The following is a 20975-nucleotide window of genomic DNA, read 5'->3' as shown; positions in this document are numbered from 1 at the left end:
GCTAGGTTCACATTTGCGTTCAGGAGGGCTGCGGATGGATGAGTACTTCCTCCCTTCTTCCTCCCCGAAGCTCCGCCTACTTCTGTATGCGTTCTGCGTTACCCTGCATAGCTATCTTTAAAATTGGGTGCTCAGGGACATGCGTTGTATGCGGATGCGTCCGCATGTGGCGATTTGATGTGCGGCGACCACACGAAAACGCTGAATTTTGCATCCACATACAGCGCATGTCCCTGTGTACCCAATGTTAAGGATAGGTACGCAGGGAAACGCAGGACGCATACAGAAGTAGGTGGAGAGTAGGCGGAGCTTCAGGGAGGAAGAATGGAGGAAGTACGCAGCCATCCCCAGCCCTCCTGAACGCAGATGTGAAACCAGCCTAATCAGCTCTCTGCTGTGAGATTTAGGTGGGTCGAGTCAGCGTTTAAACCCCCATCAGCTACTCTTAGCTGCCAGTTCTAGCTCGTAACTACCCTGGGCTGATGCTTTTAGACCTGCTGTCCTGTGTTTCCTAGGATTTACCTAGTTCCTGACCTTGGCTTGTGTTTTGACTACCCGACCGTTTCTCGATTTTGTCTGTGACTTTGACCTTCTGGTAACAATCCAGCTTTACAACCCTTCTCCCTGACAGTCATCGGCCACTCTGTGGACACAAGCCAGGGAGCCTGTACAAGTATATATGTCTGTATTGGAGCTAAAGGGTGAAGGTGGTTGTTTTCCAGGGACCTGCTAAATGGAGTTAATTGTGCCAAGCCTGACAGTGGAAGTGGTGTTAAGCGTTGCCAGGCTACCTAGAACAGAGCTTCATTATACATACATTGCGGCAAAAAATGTAAAACAATTATTTAAGCTATAGAGCCTCCTTAAACAGTAGGATTTAAGTGAAAGTACTATATTTTATTTACTTTACATGACTGATGGTGCTAAAAAGGATGTGACAAGTAAAATTCAACCTACCAGCAACTGTCACTAGAGGGCACTGAGGAGCTTCCTGTATAATTTTTTTCTATGTGTTCAATGTATAAACAGTATGATATAAGCTCCCTCTAGTGGTGGCTGCAAGCAGACAGAATTTTATCAACAAACTACAGTAAATTTATATATATTTATAGCAAGACTCTGTCTGCTATAAATTTAGACATAAAACATATAAAATAAAACAAATAAGTAGTTACCCATTTAAAAACAATGTCTTTCAAAAGCGGACATTCATTGTAATGTTATTATGCATTCCAGTACCTTCCAAAGACATTGGGATGCCTTTTCTCCTTCTCCTTTCTGTATTCTTTTGACTGAAGAACAGATAATTACACTGGCCCAATAGTCTTCATATGAACTCTAAAAATACATACAAAAAGCATTATATTAGCCATGTTTGTTGTAGAAAGATTGTCTGACTGATTGCTACAGGGAATAGCATCCCAAAGCCCAGAGCATGCGAGATGCAAAGAATGCACAGGAGCCATGAAGGCTACGTTCACATTTGCGTTCTGCCGGGCTGCGTCGGGCACAGCCGCGTCGGGTGCAGCCGCGGCGACGCATGCGCCATGCTCCCCTATATTTAACATGGGGGTGCATGGACATGCGTTTTGTGATGCATGCGTTTTTTTTTGCCGCAAGCGTTAGGGCGCAGAGGACGCAGCAAGATGCTTTTTTTTTTGCGGCCAAAATTCGGCCAAAAAGGACGCATGCGTCGCAAAACTATGCGTTTTAGCGTGCGTTTTTGTGCGTTTTTGTTTGCGTTGTGCATTGCGTCGCCAACGCAACATCGCACAACGCAAATGTGAACGTAGCTTAATAGGGGAATCAACCATCACGTACTTGGGGCTCATGGTCTCCACATCTGTGACCGAAGAGAAATAGCTAAACGCAACGCCGCTTTTGTCACCTACGGTCTATAAAAAAAATGGAGTGAACTCATTACGAGTTCATAGATACCAAACATGCCTAGGTTCTTATTTATTTAAGTGGTGAAAACAAATCAACAAAGTTAGTTTAACCCCTTAGTGACACAGCCAAATTTAAAAAATCTGACCAGTCTCACTTTATGTGGTAATAACTCTGGAACACTGACAAATTCCAGTGATTTTGAGATTGTTTTTTTCGGGACACATTATACTTTATGATTTAGGTTGATATGTTTTGTGTTTATTTATAAAAAAATATAAGAAATTTGACAAAAATTAAAAACAATTAGCAATTTTTAAACTTTGAATGATTATCCCTTTAATCCAGTCATACCACAGCAACACATTAATAAATAACATTTCCCACATGTCTGCTTTACATCAGCACCATGTGTAACATGTTATTTTATTTTTGGCAGCATTTCAGAAGGTTTAAAATGTAGCAGAAATTTTTCATTTTTTCAAGGAAATTTACAAAATTATTCTTTTTAGGGACCTATCCAGGATTGAAATCACTTTGGGGGTCCTATATATTAACCCCTAAACGGATACCATTTTAAAAACAGCACCCACTGTCATATTGAAAACTGCTGTCAGGTAGTTTATTAACCCTTCAGGTGCTTTTCAGGAATTAATGCAAAGTGACATGATAGGAATGAAAAAGTTGATTTTTATCACCTAAATGCCGCTGACATTTTAACAGGTCAGTGTAGACGGCAGACTCTAAGACCGCTATTTGCTCGTGAATTGCCATCGCAAACATCAGGACCACACAATCATAGTCTCAGGGTGCCGATGGGGATAAAGAGGAAGCCCCCACACTCTGTTAACCATGTATAGGATGTAGTCATTGTTGACAGCATTGTTAAAGGGTTAAACAGATATGGACGGTGAAATCACTGATCATGGCTGATGCAGCAAGTTATCACCTATAGTGTACAGCCGACATCTGCTGGATTGTCACCTGTATGGGGAGGCTATTCTCTTATATCTCAGGTCAGTTAAAAGAAGTATTGGCGGCCATTAAAGGGTTAAAAGAAAATCCGTAAATTTCCGAGACAGTGTGGCATCTTGATTTTTCGTGATCTCGGGTTGAGTGAGGGCTTATTTTTTGCGCTCTGAGCTGATGTTTTAAAATGATACCATTTTGGTGCAGATACGTTCTTTTGATCACCCATTATTACATTTTAATGTAATGTTGTGGCGACCAAAAAAACGTAATTCTGGTGTTTTTATTTTTTTTTTCTCGCTACGCCATTTACTGATCAGATTAAATTCATCTGAATGCAGCGATACAACGTGTAATTTTTTTTTGGGGGGGAATGGGGTGAATAGGGGGTAATTTAAACTATATATATATATATATATTTTTTTTTTTTTTTTTTTTTTTTTTTTATATATATATATATTTTCTACTTTACACTTGCTTCAATAGTCTCCATGGGAGATTAGAAGCTGCAGTCATCCGATCGCTTGTGCTACATCTACATAGAGCAGGGCTGCACTTGCTATGAGCGCAGACTGATGAGAGGCGCTCATAGTGATCCGGCAATGACAACACGGGTCTGCTGCAGACCCCGGGTTGACATGCCAACCCATTGGCGACCCACGGTCATGTGTCACAGCTCTGATGGACAGGTTTAGTGACCAACTTCAGGTGCAATCGTGTTTAATGCCAACAGCTGTGTGTGGATCGTGATTCCACCCGTGGCTGTTAGGTGCACATGTCAGCTGTTGAAATCAGCTGATATTTGCCGGAAAAGATGTGGGCTCAGCGCCGGAGAAGATCGGACATGCGCCGGACATGTACAGCACGTCATGAATGGGTTAACCCCTTAGCGACCGCCGATACGCCTTTTAACGGCGGCCGCTAAGGGTACTTAAACCACAGCACCGTTAATTAACGGCGCTGTGGTAAAAGTACATAGCGCCCCCCCAGAGGCCGATTTTCTCCGGGGTCTCGGCTGCCGGGGGTAGCCGAGACCCCAGAGAACATGATTCGGGGGGGTTTTAACCCTCCCCGCATTTGCGATCGCCGGTAATTAACCGTTTACCGGCGATCGCAAAAAAAAAAAAAAAAAACGCGATCTCTTTTTAATTTCTCTGTCCTCCGATGTGATCGCACATCGGAGGACAGAGAAAAGGGGTCCCAGGTGGCCCCCCAATACTCACCTAGCTCCCCCGATGCTCCTCGTGTCTCCCGGTGGGCGCCACCATCTTCAAAATGGCGGGCGCATGCGCAGTGCGCCCGCCGGCCGGCACCGGGAGAATCTTTGGGGTCTCGGCTGCCGGGGGTAGCCGAGACCCCAAAGAGCATGATCGGGGTCGGTATTACCGACCCCTGTTTTGCGATCGCCGGTAATTAACTGTTTACCAGCGACCGCAAAAAAAAAAAAGTAAAGTGTAATTCTCTGTCCTCTGATGTGATCGCACATCAGAGGACAGAGAAATAGGGGGATTCGGGGACCCTAGCATACTCACCTAGGTCCCTGGATCCTCTTGCTGCTCCTCCTGGCCGCCGGCAGGAGAAAATGGCGGGCGCATGCCCAGTGCGCCCGCCATCTGTCTCCATCTGCCGGCCGGCAGGAGAACAGCAGTTGGGGCTAAAATTAGGGTTAGGGGTAGGGTTAGGGGTAGGGTTAGGGTTAGGGGTAGGGTTAGGGGTAGGGTTAGGGGTTGGGTTAGGGGTTGGGTTAGGGGTTGGGTTAGGGCTAGGGTTAGGGCTAGGGTTGGGGCTAAATTTAGGGTTAGGGTTGAGGCTAAATTTAGGGTTAGGCTTCTTTCACACTTACGTCGGTACGGGGCCGTCGCAATGCGTCGGCCCGACATACCGACGCACGTTGTGAAAATTGTGCACAACGTGGGCAGCAGCTGTAGTTTTTCAAAGCATCCGCTGCCCAATCTATGTCCTGGGGAGGAGGGGGCGGAGTTACGGCCACGCATGCGCGGTCAGAAATGGCGGATGCGACGTACAAAAAAACGTTTCATTGAACGTTTTTTTGTGCCGACGCTCCGCCAAAACACAACTGATCCAGTGCACGACGGACGCGACGTGTGGCCATCCGTCACGATCCGTCGGCAATACAAGTCTATGGGCAAAAAACGCATCCTGCGGGCACATTTGCAGGATCCGTTTCTTGTCCAAAACGACGGATTGCGACGGAATGCCAAACAACTTAAGTGTGAAAGTAGCCTTAGAGCTAGGGTTAGGGTTGGGGCTAAAGTTAGGGCTAGGGTTGGGGCTAAAGTTAGGGTTAGAGCTGGGATTAGGGTTAGGGTTTGGATTAGGGTTGGTATTAGGGTTAGGGTTGGCATTAGGGTTACGCTTGGGATTAGGGTTAGGTTTGGGATTAGGGTTAAGGTTAGGGTTGTGATTAGGGGTGTATTGGGATTAGGGTTAGGTTTGAGGTTAGGGTTGAGATTAGGATTAGGGGTGTGTTGGATTTAGGGTTTTGATTAGGGTTATGGTTAGGGTTGACATTAGTGTTGTTTTGGGGTAAGGGTTGTGATTATGGTTAGGGTTAGTGATTAGGATTATGGATCAGGTTGGGATTAGGGTTAGGGGTGTGTTGGGGTTAGGGTTGGAGCTAGAATTGGGGGGTTTCCACTGTTTAGGTACATCAGGGGGTCTCCAAACACGACAGCCAATTTTGCGCTCAAAAAGTCAAATGGTGCTCCCTCCCTTCTGAGCTCTGCCGTGCGCCCAAACAGTGGGTTACCCCCACATATGGGGCATCAGCGTACTCGGGATAAATTGGACAACAACTTCTGGGGTCCAATTTCTCTTGTTACCCTTGTGAAAATAAAAACGTGGGGGCTACAATATCTTTTTTGTCGAAAAAAAAAATATTTTTTATTTTCACGACTCTGCATTCTAAACTTCTGTGAAGCACTTGGGAATTCAAAGTTCTCACCACACATCTAGATAAGTTCCTTGGGGGGTCTAGTTTCCAAAATGGGGTCACTTGTGGGGGGTTACTACAGTTTAGGTACATCAGGGGCTCTGCAATCGCAACATAATGCCCACAGACCATTCTATCAAAGTCTGCATTCCTGTTATGAAAGGCAATTCAGAATCACAATGGACATGGAGGTCAGAGCACATACAGTGAACTGACAATAACCCAAAATAATAGAACGAGCTCTGAGACGTGGGAACTCTGCAGACCGCAATCCCTAAGCCCATCAAACCACACTAAAGGTAGCCGTGGAGCGCTCCTGACCAGAACCTAGGCACCTCGTCACAGCCCGAGAAACTAGCTAATCCTGAAGATAGAAAAATAAGCCTACCTTGCCTCAGAGAAATTCCCCAAAGGAAAAGGCAGCCCCCCACATATAATGACTGTGAGTAAGATGAAAACACAAACATAGAGATGAAACAGATTTAGCAAAGTGAGGCCCGACTAGCTGAACAGAACGAGGATAGGGAAGATAACTTTGCGGTCAGCACAAAAACCTATAAAAAAACCATGCAGAGGGGACCAAAAAGACCCTCCGCACCGACTAACGGTACGGAGGTAGTCCCTCTGCGTCTCAGAGCTTCCAGCAGGCGAGAAAAAACAATAAAGCAAGCTGGACAGAAAAATAGCAACAAAATAACATAAGCAAAACTTAGCTTTGCAGAGCAGCAGGCCACAGGAATGATCCAGGGAAAAAACAAGTCCCACACTGAAACATTGACAGGAAGCATAGATCAAAGCATCAGGTGGAGTTAAGTAGAGAAGAAGCTAATGAGCTCACCAGATCACCTGAGGGAGGAAACTCAGAAGTGCAGGACCACTTTCCTTCACAAACGGAAGATCCCAGAGAGAATCAGCCGAAGTACCACTTGTGACCACAGGAGTGAACTCTGCCACAGAATTCACAACACATTCCAAAAAGGCGCTCCTTCCCTTCCGAGCTCTGCCGTGCGCCCAAACAGTGGTTTACCCCCACATATGGCGCATCAGCGTACTCGGGATAAATTGGACAACAACTATTGCAGTCCAATTTCTCCTGTTACCCTTGTGAAAATAAAAACTTGGGGGCTACAATATCTTTTTTGTGGAAAAAAAAAATATTTTTTATTTTCACGACTCTGCATTCTAAAATTCTGTGAAGCACTTGGGCATTCAAAGTTCTCACCACACATCTAGATAAGTTCCTTGGGGGGTCTAGTTTCCAAAATGGGGTCACTTGTGGAGGGTTTCTACTGGTTAGGTACATCAGGGGCTCTGCAAACGCAACATAATACCCGCAGACCATTCTATCAAAGTCTGCATTCCAAAACGGCGCTCCTTCCTTCCGAGCTCTGCCGTGCGCCCAAACAGTGGTATACCCCCACATATGGGGTACCAGCATACTCAGGACAAATTGGACAACAACTTTTGGGGTCCAATTTCTCTTGTTACCCTTGTGAAAATAAAAACTTGGGGGCTAAAAAATCTTTTTTGTGGAAAAAAAAAATATTTTTTATTTTCACGGCTCTGCATCATAAACTTCTGTGAAGCACTTGGGCATTCAAGGTTCTCACCACACATCTAGATAAGTTCCATGGGGGGTCTAGTTTCCAAAATGGAGTCACTTGTGGGGGATTTCTACTGTTTAGGCACATCAGGGGCTCTCCAAACGCGACATGGCGTCCGATCTCAATTCCAGCCAATTCTACATTGAAAAAGTAAAACGGCACTCTTTCTCTTCCAAGCTCTGCGGTGCGCCCAAACAGTGGTTTACCCCCACATATTGGGTATCGACGTACTCAGGAGAAATTGCACAACAACTTTTGTGGTCTAATTTCTCCTGTTACCCTTGTGAAAATAAAAATTTGTGGGCAAAAAGATCATTTTTGTAGAAAAAATGCAATTTTTTTTTTTCACGGCTCTACGTTATAAACTTCTGTGAAGCACATGGGGGTTCAAAGTGCTCGCCACACATCTAGATAAGTTCCTTAAGGGGTCTAGTTTCCAAAATGGTGTCACTTGTGGGGGGTTGCCACTGTTTAGGCACATCAGGGGCTCTCCAAACGCAACATGGCGTCCAATCTCAATTCCAGCCAATTCTACATTGAAAAAGTAAAACGGCACTCCTTCTCTTCCAAGCTCTGCGGTGCGCCCTAACAGTGGTTTACCCCCACATATTGGGTATCAGCGTACTCAGGAGAAATTGCACAACAACTTTTGTGGTCTAATTTCTCCTGTTACCCTTGTGAAAATAAAAATTTGTGGGCAAAAAGATCATTTTTGTGTAAACAAAAGCGATTTTTTATTTTCACGGCTCTACGTTATAAACTTCTGTGAAGCACTTGGGGGTTCAAAGTGCTCACCACACATCTAGATAAGTTCCTTAAGGGGTCTAGTTTCCAAAATGGTGTCACTTGTGGGGGGTTTCCACTGTCTAGGCACATCAGGGGCTATCTAAACGTGACATGGCGTCCGATCTCAATTCCAGCCAATTCTGCATTGAAAAAGTCAAACGGCACTCCTTCACTTCCAAGCTCTGCGGTGCGCCCAAAAAGTGGTTTACCCCCACATATGGGGTATTGGCGTATTCAGGAGAAATTGCATAACAAAATTTATGGTTACATTTCTGTTTTTACACTTGTGAAAATAAAAAAAATGGTTCTGAATTAAGATGCTTGCAAAAAAAAGTTAAATGTTCATTTTTTCCTTCCACATTGTTTCAGTTCCTGTGAAGCACGTAAAGGGTTAATAAACTTCTTGAATGTGGTTTTGAGAACCTTGAGGGGTGTAGTTTTTAGAATGGTGTCACACTTCGTTATTTTCTCTCATATAGACCCCTCAAAATGACTTCAAATGTGATGTGGTCCCTAAAAAAAAATGGTGTTGTAAAAATGAGAAATTGCTGATCAACTTTTAACCCTTATAACTCCCTAACAAAAAAAAATTTTGTTTCCAAAATTGTGCTGATGTAAAGTAGACATGTGGGAAATGTTATTTATTAACTATTTTTCGTGACATATCTCTCTGATTTAAGGGCATAAAAATACAAAGTTTGAAAATTGCAAAATTTTAAAAACTTTCGCCATATTTCCGTTTTTTTCATAAATAATCGCAAGTAATATCGAAGAAATGTTACCACTAACATGAAGTACAATATGTCACGAAAAAACAATCTCAGAATCAGCGGGATCCGTTGAAGCGTTCCAGAGTTATAACCTCATAAAGTGACAGTGGTCAGAATTGCAAAAATTGGCCCGGTCATTAAGTACCAAATTGGCTCTGTCACTAAGGGGTTAAAGGGGGTTTCCTCCAAACAAAGTTTATTTCAATCAATAGATCTTTGAACAACAACAACTTACACAATTGTTTATGTTTAAAAATGTTTTCCTGTGCTGAGATAATGTTATGTGTCCCTGCTGTGTACTGTGTAATGGCTGCGTCTGACCGTACAGGAACATGGACTGATGACACCACAGCTCCTGGGCAGGGGAGGAAGTAAAAGTATCTCTGTATGGTCAGACACGGCCATTACACAGGACACAGCAGGGGCACATGTATAAGATTATCTCAGCACACGGACATTTTACTTAAACGCATTCAGTTGTGGAAAGTATTATTATTCCAAGATTTATTGAGTAAAATGTACTTTGTTTGTGGGACAATCCCTTTAATGTGACTTTAAGGGATATTTTCTTTTAAAGGGCCACTGTCACCCCCGTCCAGCTGTTATAAACTAAAAGAGCCACCTTGTGCAGCAGTAATGCTGCATTCTAACAAGGTGGCTCTTTTAGTTTTGTGTTCATGTATTACTAAAATAAAGCGCTTTGAAACTTTTCAAAAATACCTATCTTTGTCCATGGAGGCGGGTCTGAAGCCTCCTCTGTGAAGCGCCCAACTGCCGTCACTCATCTCTTCTGGGGCGATGGTCGCCGCCCCCTGCGCGCTGTTCTTCTTAAATCCGGCGCCTGCGCTGTGCGTGCCTGACTGGGGCAGGCGCTTTGAGAATTGGCAGTCATAGCTTAGATACCGGGTTCCTGACTGCGCCTGTGCGGGCAGTGCGGCCACCCTGTTACTGAATACCCGCCCCGCACTGTGTTATGCATTATGCACAGCGCGGGGCTGGGATTCCTGGGCAGATTCCTGAACAGACCGACGCTGGAAGGCGGGGAACCTGGGGGAGCGTCTGACAAGCGCAGTGCGCATGCCCAGGAATCCCAGCCCCGCACTGTGCATAATGCATAACACAGTGCAGGGCGGGGATTCAGTAACAGGGTGGCCGCACTGCCCGCACAGGCGCAGTCAGGAACCCGGCATCTGAGCTATGACTGCCAATTCACAATGCGCCTGCCCCAGTCAGGTACGCACAGCGCAGGCGCCGGATTTAAGAAGAACAGCGCGCAGGGGGCGGCGACCATCGCCCCAGAAGAGATGAGTGACGGCAGTTGGGCGCTTCACAGAGGAGGCTTCAGACCCGCCTCCATGGACAAAGATAGGTATTTTTGAAAAGATTCAAAGCGCTTTATTTTAGTAATACATGAACACAAAACTAAAAGAGCCACCTTGTTAGAATGCAGCATTACTGCTGCACAAGGTGGCTCTTTTAGTTGATAACGGCTGGAGGGGGGTGACAGTGGCCCTTTAACTCCTCACAAATGGTGTTGGAAAACCTATGGGAGGGGAACATTATGACTTCCGCATTTCCTATGGAGCCTGGGAAATATTCACATAATCCTCCGTGTGGCTGAGGTGGGGGGCACTGGCCATTCACATGATTTACAATAGAAAGACCATTGCTGCAAAAGTATTGTATTCATGGGGGTCACCTGTTAGGGCTAGCGGAACGTACCAAATAATAAGACTGATAGTGTACGGTGCGTTCGTAGCCCGGGGTCCACCGTGCAGAGATGGAACCTGCTGCTGAGTAATGACGGACTATATGGCGGTACTCATAAGTATACTCGCGTGGGTTAAACTTCACCCAACGTGAAGGAAGCGATCCTGTTGCGTCACAGGATCGCGGTACCGCACATAGAAGGCGAGCAAGCAGTCAGCGAACTTAACCCCAACTAGGATTGAAGTCCGATTAGACCACTTGCTGACACAACACCGCAACAGGGTGTGTTAGGCAACTCTTATAATTAGAGCACCGAAGTGCGAACTGTGCCGTGCTGGCAGGCACCACTAAGCACCCAGACGTGGGTCAGGAAGCGCACTACTGGCGCGTGGCGCCGCACTGGCGGTCACAGCAATAGACGCTGATACGTGTGTGACACGTTGAGTGATTTGTCGGGCGCTAGATAGCAGCCATACTCCATACGCGAACAGTCATACAAAAGGGTAGGGGTATTTAATGAACGACTTGCACTCACAACAAACACACGTATTCAATTGTACACTAGCGCATGGCCGTGCGGTCATGCGCAGTTTATATAATTGCAGGACAGGAAGTGGCCACAGAAACTTTGCCCTTCCAGGGCCTGCCAAGAGGACCAATGGAATGCGCTGCAGAGCCAGAGCACATGACCCTCGATCTCCAACGGGAGATCTTGCTCTGGGCATGCTCAGTGTGCGCAAACAAGGACTTAGTCCCAGGGAAGTCCGCTCGCCGCTGACCAGCACTGACTTTAATGGCAGGAGCTGAAGAAGCAGCAGTAACTCTCTGTACAGAGTGAGAGCAAGCAAGACACTGGGAGCGACGTCCCTGCTGAGCAGACTCCACTGCGGCTGGAGGAGAATGGGAGACCGCAGCGGAGACGGATCGAGATTCCCCCTGTGCAGCAGAGGAAACTCGACTCCTAACATTGGTCCCCCCCTCCTTGGGCCCCATACATAGTAACATAGTAACATAGTTAGTAAGGTCGAAAAAAGACATTTGTCCATCCAGTTCAGCCTATATTCCATCATAATAAGTACCCAGATCTACGTCCTTCTACAGAACCTAATAATTGTATGATACAATATTGTTCTGCTCCAGGAAGACATCCAGGCCTCTCTTGAACCCCTCGACTGAGTTCGCCATCACCACCTCCTCAGGCAAGCAATTCCAGATTCTCACTGCCCTAACAGTAAAGAATCCTCTTCTATGTTGGTGGAAAAACCTTCTCTCCTCCAGACGCAAAGAATGCCCCCTTGTGCCCGTCACCTTCCTTGGTATAAACAGATCCTCAGCGAGATATTTGTATTGTCCCCTTATATACTTATACATGGTTATTAGATCGCCCCTCAGTCGTCTTTTTTCTAGACTAAATAATCCTAATTTCGCTAATCTATCTGGGTATTGTAGTTCTCCCATCCCCTTTATTAATTTTGTTGCCCTCCTTTGTACTCTCTCTAGTTCCATTATATCCTTCCTGAGCACCGGTGCCCAAAACTGGACACAGTACTCCATGTGCGGTCTAACTAGGGATTTGTACAGAGGCAGTATAATGCTCTCATCATGTGTATCCAGACCTCTTTTAATGCACCCCATGATCCTGTTTGCCTTGGCAGCTGCTGCCTGGCACTGGCTGCTCCAGGTAAGTTTATCATTAACTAGGATCCCCAAGTCCTTCTCCCTGTCAGATTTACCCAGTGGTTTCCCGTTCAGTGTGTAATGGTGATATTGATTCCCTCTTCCCATGTGTATAACCTTACATTTATCATTGTTAAACCTCATCTGCCACCTTTCAGCCCAAGTTTCCAACTTATCCAGATCCATCTGTAGCAGAATACTATCTTCTCTTGTATTAACTGCTTTACATAGTTTTGTATCATCTGCAAATATCGATATTTTACTGTGTAAACCTTCTACCAGATCATTAATGAATATGTTGAAGAGAACAGGTCCCAATACTGACCCCTGCGGTACCCCACTGGTCACAGCGACCCAGTTAGAGACTATACCATTTATAACCACCCTCTGCTTTCTATCACTAAGCCAGTTACTAACCCATTTACACACATTTTCCCCCAGACCAAGCATTCTCATTTTGTGTACCAACCTCTTGTGCGGCACGGTATCAAACGATTTGGAAAAATCGAGATATACCACGTCCAATGACTCACCGTGGTCCAGTCTATAGCTTACCTCTTCATAAAAACTGATTAGATTGGTTTGACAGGAGCGATTTCTCATAAACCCATGCTGATATGGAGTTAAACAGTTATTCTCATTGAGATAATCCAGAATAACATCCCTCAGAAACCCTTCAAATATTTTACCAACAATAGAGGTTAGACTTACTGGCCTATAATTTTCAGGTTCACTTTTAGAGCCCTTTTTGAATATTGGCACCACATTTGCTATGCGCCAGTCCTGCGGAACAGACCCTGTCGCTATAGAGTCACTAAAAATAAGAAATAATGGTTTATCTATTACATTACTTAGTTCTCTTAGTACTCGTGGGTGTATGCCATCCGGACCCGGAGATTTATCTATTTTAATCTTATTTAGCCAGTTTCGCACCTCTTCTTGGGTTAGATTGGTGACCCTTAATATAGGGTTTTCATTGTTTCTTGGGATTTCACCTAGCATTTCATTTTCCACCGTGAATACCGTGGAGAAGAAGGTGTTTAATATGTTAGCTTTTTCCTCGTCATCTACAACCATTCTTTCCTCACTATTTTTTAAGGGGCCTACATTTTCAGTTTTTATTCTTTTACTATTGATATAGTTGAAGAACAGTTTGGGATTAGTTTTACTCTCCTTAGCAATGTGCTTCTCTGTTTCCTTTTTGGCAGCTTTAATTAGTTTTTTAGATAAAGTATTTTTCTCCCTATAGTTTTTTAGAGCTTCAATGGTGCCATCCTGCTTTAGTAGTGCAAATGCTTTCTTTTTACTGTTAATTGCCTGTCTTACTTCTTTGTTTAGCCACATTGGGTTTTTCCTATTTCTAGTCCTTTTATTCCCACAAGGTATAAACCGCTTACACTGCCTATTTAGGATGTTCTTAAACATTTCCCATTTATTATCTGTATTCTCATTTCTGAGGATATTGTCCCAGTCTACCAGATTAAGGGCATCTCTAAGCTGTTCAAACTTTGCCTTCCTAAAGTTCAATGTTTTTGTGACTCCCTGACAAGTCCCCCTAGTGAAAGACAGGTGAAACTGCACAATATTGTGGTCGCTATTTCCTAAATGCCCAACCACCTGCAGATTTGTTATTCTGTCAGGTCTATTAGATAGTATTAGGTCTAAAAGTGCTGCTCCTCTGGTTGGATTCTGCACCAATTGTGAAATATAATTTTTCTTGGTTATTAGCAGAAACCTGTTGCCTTTATGGGTTTCACAGGTTTCTGTTTCCCAGTTAATATCCGGGTAGTTAAAGTCCCCCATAACCAGGACCTCATTATGGGTTGCAGCTTCATCTATCTGCTTTAGAAGTAGACTTTCCATGCTTTCTGTTATATTTGGGGGTTTGTAACAGACCCCAATGAGAATTTTGTTACCATTTTTCCCTCCATGAATTTCAACCCATATGGACTCGACATCCTCATTCCCTTCGCTAATATCCTCCCTTAAAGTGGACTTTAGACAAGACTTTACATAGAGACAAACCCCTCCTCCTCTCCGATTTTTACGATCCTTTCTAAACAGACTGTAACCCTGTAAGTTAACTGCCCAGTCATAGCTTTCATCTAACCATGTCTCGGTTATTCCCACTATGTCAAAGTTACCTGTAGATATTTCTGCTTCTAGTTCTTCCATCTTGTTTGTCAGGCTTCTGGCGTTTGCGAGCATGCAGTTTAGAGGATTTTGTTTTGTTCCAATCTCCTCACTGTGGATTGTTTTAGAAATGTTCTTACCTCCCTTCTGAGTATGTTTTCCTGGGTCGTCTTTGTTCGAGTCTAATGTTTTTCTTCCCGTCCCCTCTTCTTCTAGTTTAACGCCCTCCTGATGAGTGTAGCGAGTCTTCTGGCGAATGTGTGTTTCCCAGGTTTGTTGAGGTGTAGTCCGTCTCTGGCGAGGAGTCCATCATACCAGTAATTCACACCGTGGTCCAGGAATCCAAATCCTTGTTGTCTGCACCATCGTCTTAGCCAGTTGTTTGCATCAAGGATCCTGTTCCATCTCCTGGTGCCATGCCCGTCTACTGGAAGGATAGAAGAAAAAACTACCTGTGCATCCAGTTCCTTTACTTTCTTCCCCAACTCTTCAAAGTCCTTGCAGATTGTCGGTAGGTCCTTCCTTGCCGTGTCATTGGTGCCAACATGTATCAGAAGAAATGGGTGGACGTCCTTGGAGCTGAAGAGCTTTGGTATCCTATCGGTCACATCCTTGATCATCGCACCTGGAAGGCAGCATACTTCTCTTGCAGTTATGTCCGGTCTGCAGATGGCTGCTTCGGTGCCTCTCAGTAGTGAGTCTCCCACCACCACCACTCTTCGTTGCTTCTTGGCTGTACTTTTTGCTGTCACTTGTTGCTGTGTGCCCTTTTCTTTTTTGCTTGCTGGTATTGCTTCATTCTTAGGTGTGCCATCTTCATCCTCTACAAAGATTTGATATCGGTTCTTCAGTTGTGTGGTTGGTGATTTCTCCATGGTCTTCTTGCTTCTTTTGGTCACATGCTTCCACTCATCTGCTTTTGGAGGTTCTCTGACACTTTTTGCACCTTCTGTGACCAGTAGAGATGCTTCTGTTCTGTCTAGAAAGTCTTCATTCTCTTTGATGAGTTTCAAAGTTGCTATTCTTTCTTCCAGACCCCGCACCTTTTCTTCTAAAAGGGCCACTAGTCTACACTTCTGACAGGTGAAATTGGATTCTTCTTCTGGTCGATCTGTGAACATGTAGCACATGCTGCAGCTCACCATGTAGGTTGTCACATCTGCCATGTTGCTCCTAGATCCTGCTGACTTGCTGTGTGTTTTCCTTCTTGTGTAATCTACTCAGCCAAGCTCTCTTGCAATAATGTCCTACAGGCAAAAATTCACGCGCCGTAAGGCGCGCGGTTTGGTGATGCTTTCGAAGCAGCTGGTCCCGGCTGTATCCAACGATCTTCTAGCTTAGGGAGACTTCGCTTCTCCCAGAAGGCACCTGGAATATGCAAATTAGCCTCCTGAAGCTTGAATCCCTGGTTTGGTGATGCTTTCGAAGCAGCTGGTCCCGGCTGTATCCAACGATCTTCTAGCTTAGGGAGACTTCGCTTCTCCCAGAAGGCACCTGGAATATGCAAATTAGCCTCCTGAAGCTTGAATCCCTGGTTTGGTGATGCTTTCGAAGCAACTGGTCCCGGCTGTATCCAACGATCTCCTAGCTTAGGGAGACTTCGCTTCTCCCAGAAGGCACCTGGAATATGCAAATTAGCCTCCTGAAGCTTGAATCCCTGGTTTGGTGATGCTTTCGAAGCAGCTGGTCCCGGCTGTATCCAACGATCTTCTCGCTACGCTCGAAGGCAGCAATGAGCTGTGGGGCCCGAATGTTTTCAGCAGGCTCCCAAGACCTGTCTTCTGGACCATAACCCTTCCAATCCACCAAATAAAACTTTTTGCCGCGTACCACCTTGCACCCCAAAATAGCGTTCACCTCGTAATTGTCCGTAGATGAACCCGATGTCCCGGCAGATGACTCGGAAAACCGGGACATGTATACGGGTTTCAAGAGGGACACATGAAAGGTCTCGGTGATACCCAAGCGTGGAGGAAGAGCCAGGCGGTAGACCACAGGATTAACCTGTTCGAGAACCTTGAAGGGACCCAAGTAGCGAGGAGCAAACTTAGTGGACTCAACTCGCAGCCTGATGTTACGGGCGGAGAGCCACACCAAGTCGCCAGGGGCAAAAGTCGGAGCGGGGCGCCGATGAACATCGGCGGAGGACCTCATTCTCTCCTTGGAGGCCCGAATGGCATCCTGCGTGCGATCCCAAATGTCCCGTGCCTTCACAGCCCAGTCTGCCACCCTGGGATCAGCGGAAGACACAGGCATGGGCACAGGAACACGCGGATGCTGGCCGTAATTTAAGAGGAATGGAGTCTGACCGGTAGAGTCGGCTACGGCATTGTTAAGTGCAAACTCTGCCCACAGTAGCAAGGATGCCCAGTCATCCTGTCTGGCAGAAACAAAATGTCGCAGATATGTGACCAAGGTCTGGTTGGCCCTTTCTACCAACCCATTCGTCTCGGGATGATATGCCGAAGAGAGATTTAACTCAATACTGAGTAGACGACATAGCTCCCTCCAGAATCGAGACGCAAACTGGGGACCCCGGTCACTAACAATTTTGTCTGGCATACCGTGTAAGCGAAAGATATGCTTGATAAACAAGACAGCCAACGCCCGTGCAGATGGTAGCCGTGGAAGAGGCACCAAATGCACCATTTTGGAAAAATGATCGGTGATCACCCAGATAATGGTGCAATTACGAGACTTGGGTAAGCCAACCACAAAGTCCATCCCAACCATCTCCCAGGGCCTGTCAGCCACGGGCAGAGGATAAAGCAACCCAGCTGGCCGTTGCCGAGGAGTCTTGTTCCTGGCGCAAGACACACACGCCCGAACGTACTCCGCGACATCACGAGCCATATGCGGCCACCAGTATGTCCTCGCCAGTAACTCTGATGTCCTTTTAGTACCAAAATGTCCACCCACCCTGGACGAGTGCGCCCAAGAGAGAACCTCCGGTCGCAAACTAGATGGAACAAAAGTCTTGCCCGGGGGCACAGACTCCAGCGAAACTGGGGCCACGGTTCTCAAACTCTCGGTGGGGACAATAAGCCGAGGCTCCTCCTCCTCCTCCGCAGATGACACAACGGAGCGAGAGAGAGCGTCGGCCCGAATGTTCTTCTCCCCAGAAAGGAAATGGAGGGTGAAATGAAACCGGGAGAAGAACAAGGACCATCTGGCCTGGCGAGAATTCAACCGCTGAGCTGTCTGCAGATACACCAAATTTTTGTGATCTGTGAAGACTTGGAAGGGAAAACGTGTTCCCTCCAAGAGATGTCTCCACTCCGAGAAAGCCAACTTCATGGCTAGCAACTCCCTGTCCCCGATGGAATAATTCCTCTCTGCTGGTGCGAAGGTTTTGGAGAAAAAGAAGCAAGGATGCTTCCGACCTTGAGCATCCTTTTGGAAGAGGACTGCTCCAGCACCAACAGAAGAGGCATCCACCTCCATGATAAATGGCTTATCAACATCGGGGCGATGAAGAATGGGAGCGCTAGCGAAGTGTGACTTTATAGAGATAAAAGCCTTGGAGACCTCCTCAGACCACAATTTGGGATTCGCCCCCTTCTTGGTGAGGGCAACCAAGGGAGCTACCAAAGTTGAGAAATGTGGGATGAACTGGCGATAATAATTGATGAACCCCATAAAGCGCTGCACCGCTTTAAGAGAATGGGGTTCCTGCCAGTCCATCACAGCCTGTAGTTTGGCAAGATCCATAGCCAATCCCTGGGCTGAGATGATGTAGCCTAGGAAAGGTAAGGACTCCTGCTCAAACATACACTTCTCCAACTTGGCATAGAGGGAGTTTGCCCGTAGGAGGTCGAAGACTTTGCAAACATCTCTCCGGTGGGAGTCAATATCTGGAGAGTAGATGAGAATATCATCCAGATAGACTACGACCGAGGTGGAAAGCATATCCCGGAAGATATCGTTCACAAAGTCTTGGAAAACAGCTGGGGCATTACAGAGCCCAAAGGGCATCACCAGATATTCATAGTGCCCATCCCTGGTGTTAAAAGCCGTCTTCCATTCGTCCCCCTCACGGATGCGAATCAGGTTGTAAGCACCCCGCAGATCTAATTTAGTAAATACCCTTGCTCTCCGAAGCCTATCGAACAGTTCAGATATCAAAGGCAAAGGGTATTTATTCTTAACGGTGATGGCGTTAAGACCCCTGTAGTCGATACATGGACGCAATTCCCCACTCTTCTTCTGCACGAAGAAGAACCCTGCCCCAGCAGGTGACACTGACTTCCTGATGAACCCTCTTGCCAGATTTTCCTGGATGTACTGTGACATTGCCTCCGTCTCCGGGAGAGATAGCGGATAGACTCGACCCCGGGGAGGCTCAGCACCAGGCAAGAGGTCAATAGGACAGTCATAGGGGCGATGGGGCGGAAGGGTCTCCGCCGCCTTTTTGGAGAATACGTCTGCATACGACCAATACTGCTTGGGGAGAGAGGAAAGATCTGCGGGTACCTCAGTTGTAGCTACCTGAACGCACTCCCTCTGACACCTACCCCCACAAGATTCACCCCATCCCAGAATTCTGCCTGAGGACCACTCGATATGAGGAGAGTGGTACCGTAGCCAAGGTATTCCCAACAGGACTTCATCAATTCCCTCTGGAATGACGAGCAGAGAAATAATCTCCTGATGAGATGGCGACATGGACAGAGTAAAAGGGATGGTCTGGTGAGTTATCTGTGAGGGCAGAGTCGACCCATTCACCACTCGTACCGTTACAGGTTGAGCTAGCATAACCAGAGGTATTGCGTGGCGTTGGGCGAAGGCAGAAGACATAAAATTGCCCTCCGCCCCAGAATCCACGCAGAGCTCTACCGAGTGGGAGAATGAGCCTATAGTAATTGTCCCCTTAAAGGACAATTTAGAGGCAAACGTCGCCGTGTCTAGTGTACCTCCACCTACGACCACTAGACGCTGACGTTTCCTCGACCGCTGAGGACATCTGGTGGCTAAATGTCCAGACTGCTGGCAAACATGACAGACCCTGAGTGCACAAGCGGTCCGGGACTTAGGTCCCGCTTGTGACACTTCCCTGGCCTCATGTGACTCAGGAACCAGGACCGGAGATTCCAGAGGTTTGGCGAAAATAGGAGCCAGCCGAAACCTCTGCCTGCACTGGGCTCGCTCTAACCTTCGCTCGTTAAAACGGAGGTCAATTCGAGTGGAGACTGTTATTAACTCCTCCAGTGTGGCAGGAATCTCCCTAGTGGCCAGAGCGTCCTTTACATGGTCAGCCAAGCCCCTCCAAAATATGGGGATAAGAGCTTTATCCGACCATTCCAGCTCAGATGCTAAAGTGCGGAATTGGACGGCAAAATGACTGACCAAGGACTCACCCTGAGTTAATGCCAGCAGTTGGAGCGCAGTGTCATGGGTGACTTGAGGTCCTAAAAAGACCTGTTTTAAAGTGCTCAAAAACAGAGGAGCACTCTGCACCACATGATCGCCACGCTCCCACAGCGGCATAGCCCATTCCAACGCCCTGTCCGACAATAGAGACACAATAAATCCCACCTTAGCCCGCTCCGTGGGGAAACGTGCAGCCAGAAGCTCGAGATGAATAGAGCACTGACTCACGAATCCCCTACAAAATTTGCTATTACCAGAAAATTTTTCTGGCAGCGGGAGGCGAGAAAATGTCGGAACAGGGGTGGCAATGGACAAAGTTGCTGCAGCCACGCTGGCAGCCTGTACAGCAACTGCGGTAACATCCACAGCTGAGGTTGCGCTCTCGAGAGCCGCCAACCTACCCTCCAGCTGCTGTATATACCGCAGGGATTGCTGTTTGTCCGTCATCACTAGCCAGACCCTGGCGCTAGTGTAATGTTAGGGCTAGCGGAACGCACCAAATAATAAGACTGATAGTGTACGGTGCGTTCGTAGCCCGGGGTCCACCGTGCAGAGATGGAACCTGCTGCTGAGTAATGACGGACTATATGGCGGTACTCATAAGTATACTCGCGTGGGTTAAACTTCACCCAACGTGAAGGAAGCGATCCTGTTGCGTCACAGGATCGCGGTACCGCACATAGAAGGCGAGCAAGCAGTCAGCGAACTTAACCCCAACTAGGATTGAAGTCCGATTAGACCACTTGCTGACACAACACCGCAACAGGGTGTGTTAGGCAACTCTTATAATTAGAGCACCGAAGTGCGAACTGAGCCGTGCTGGCAGGCACCACTAAGCACCCAGACGTGGGTCAGGAAGCGCACTACTGGCGCGTGGCGCTACACTGGCGGTCACAGCAATAGACGCTGATACGTGTGTGACACGTTGAGTGTTTTGTCGTGCGCTAGATAGCAGCCATACTCCATATGCAAACAGTCATACAAAAGGGTAGGGGTATTTAATGAATGACTTGCACTCACAACAAACACACGTATTCAATTGTACACTAGCGCATGGCCGTGCGGTCATGCGCAGTTTATATAATTGCAGGACAGGAAGTGGCCACAGAAACTTTG

At 46.6% G+C, this 20975-nt stretch overlaps 1 protein-coding gene across 2 annotated transcripts in view; it reads right to left on the bottom strand.

Moving 5' to 3' along the window:
- Positions 1 to 20975, bottom strand: part of HECW2 (HECT, C2 and WW domain containing E3 ubiquitin protein ligase 2) — a 378118-nt gene that overhangs the window by 285420 nt on the left and 71723 nt on the right. Inside the window, exon 2 of one of the 2 annotated variants that reach the window (XM_069733887.1) lies at positions 1240 to 1338. The gene's annotated coding sequence lies outside the window, so the exon portion shown is untranslated. Of the gene's footprint in view, positions 1 to 1239; positions 1339 to 20975 lie in introns of those variants that run through there. The other variant, XM_069733888.1, reaches the window with a different exon arrangement.

Source organism: Ranitomeya imitator, chromosome 7 (genome assembly GCF_032444005.1).
Source record: "Ranitomeya imitator isolate aRanImi1 chromosome 7, aRanImi1.pri, whole genome shotgun sequence".
In the NCBI taxonomy this organism is placed as follows: Eukaryota; Metazoa; Chordata; class Amphibia; order Anura; family Dendrobatidae; genus Ranitomeya; species Ranitomeya imitator.
Note: the sequence above shows the minus strand (reverse complement) of the source record. Positions and strands in the feature narration are given on the sequence as shown.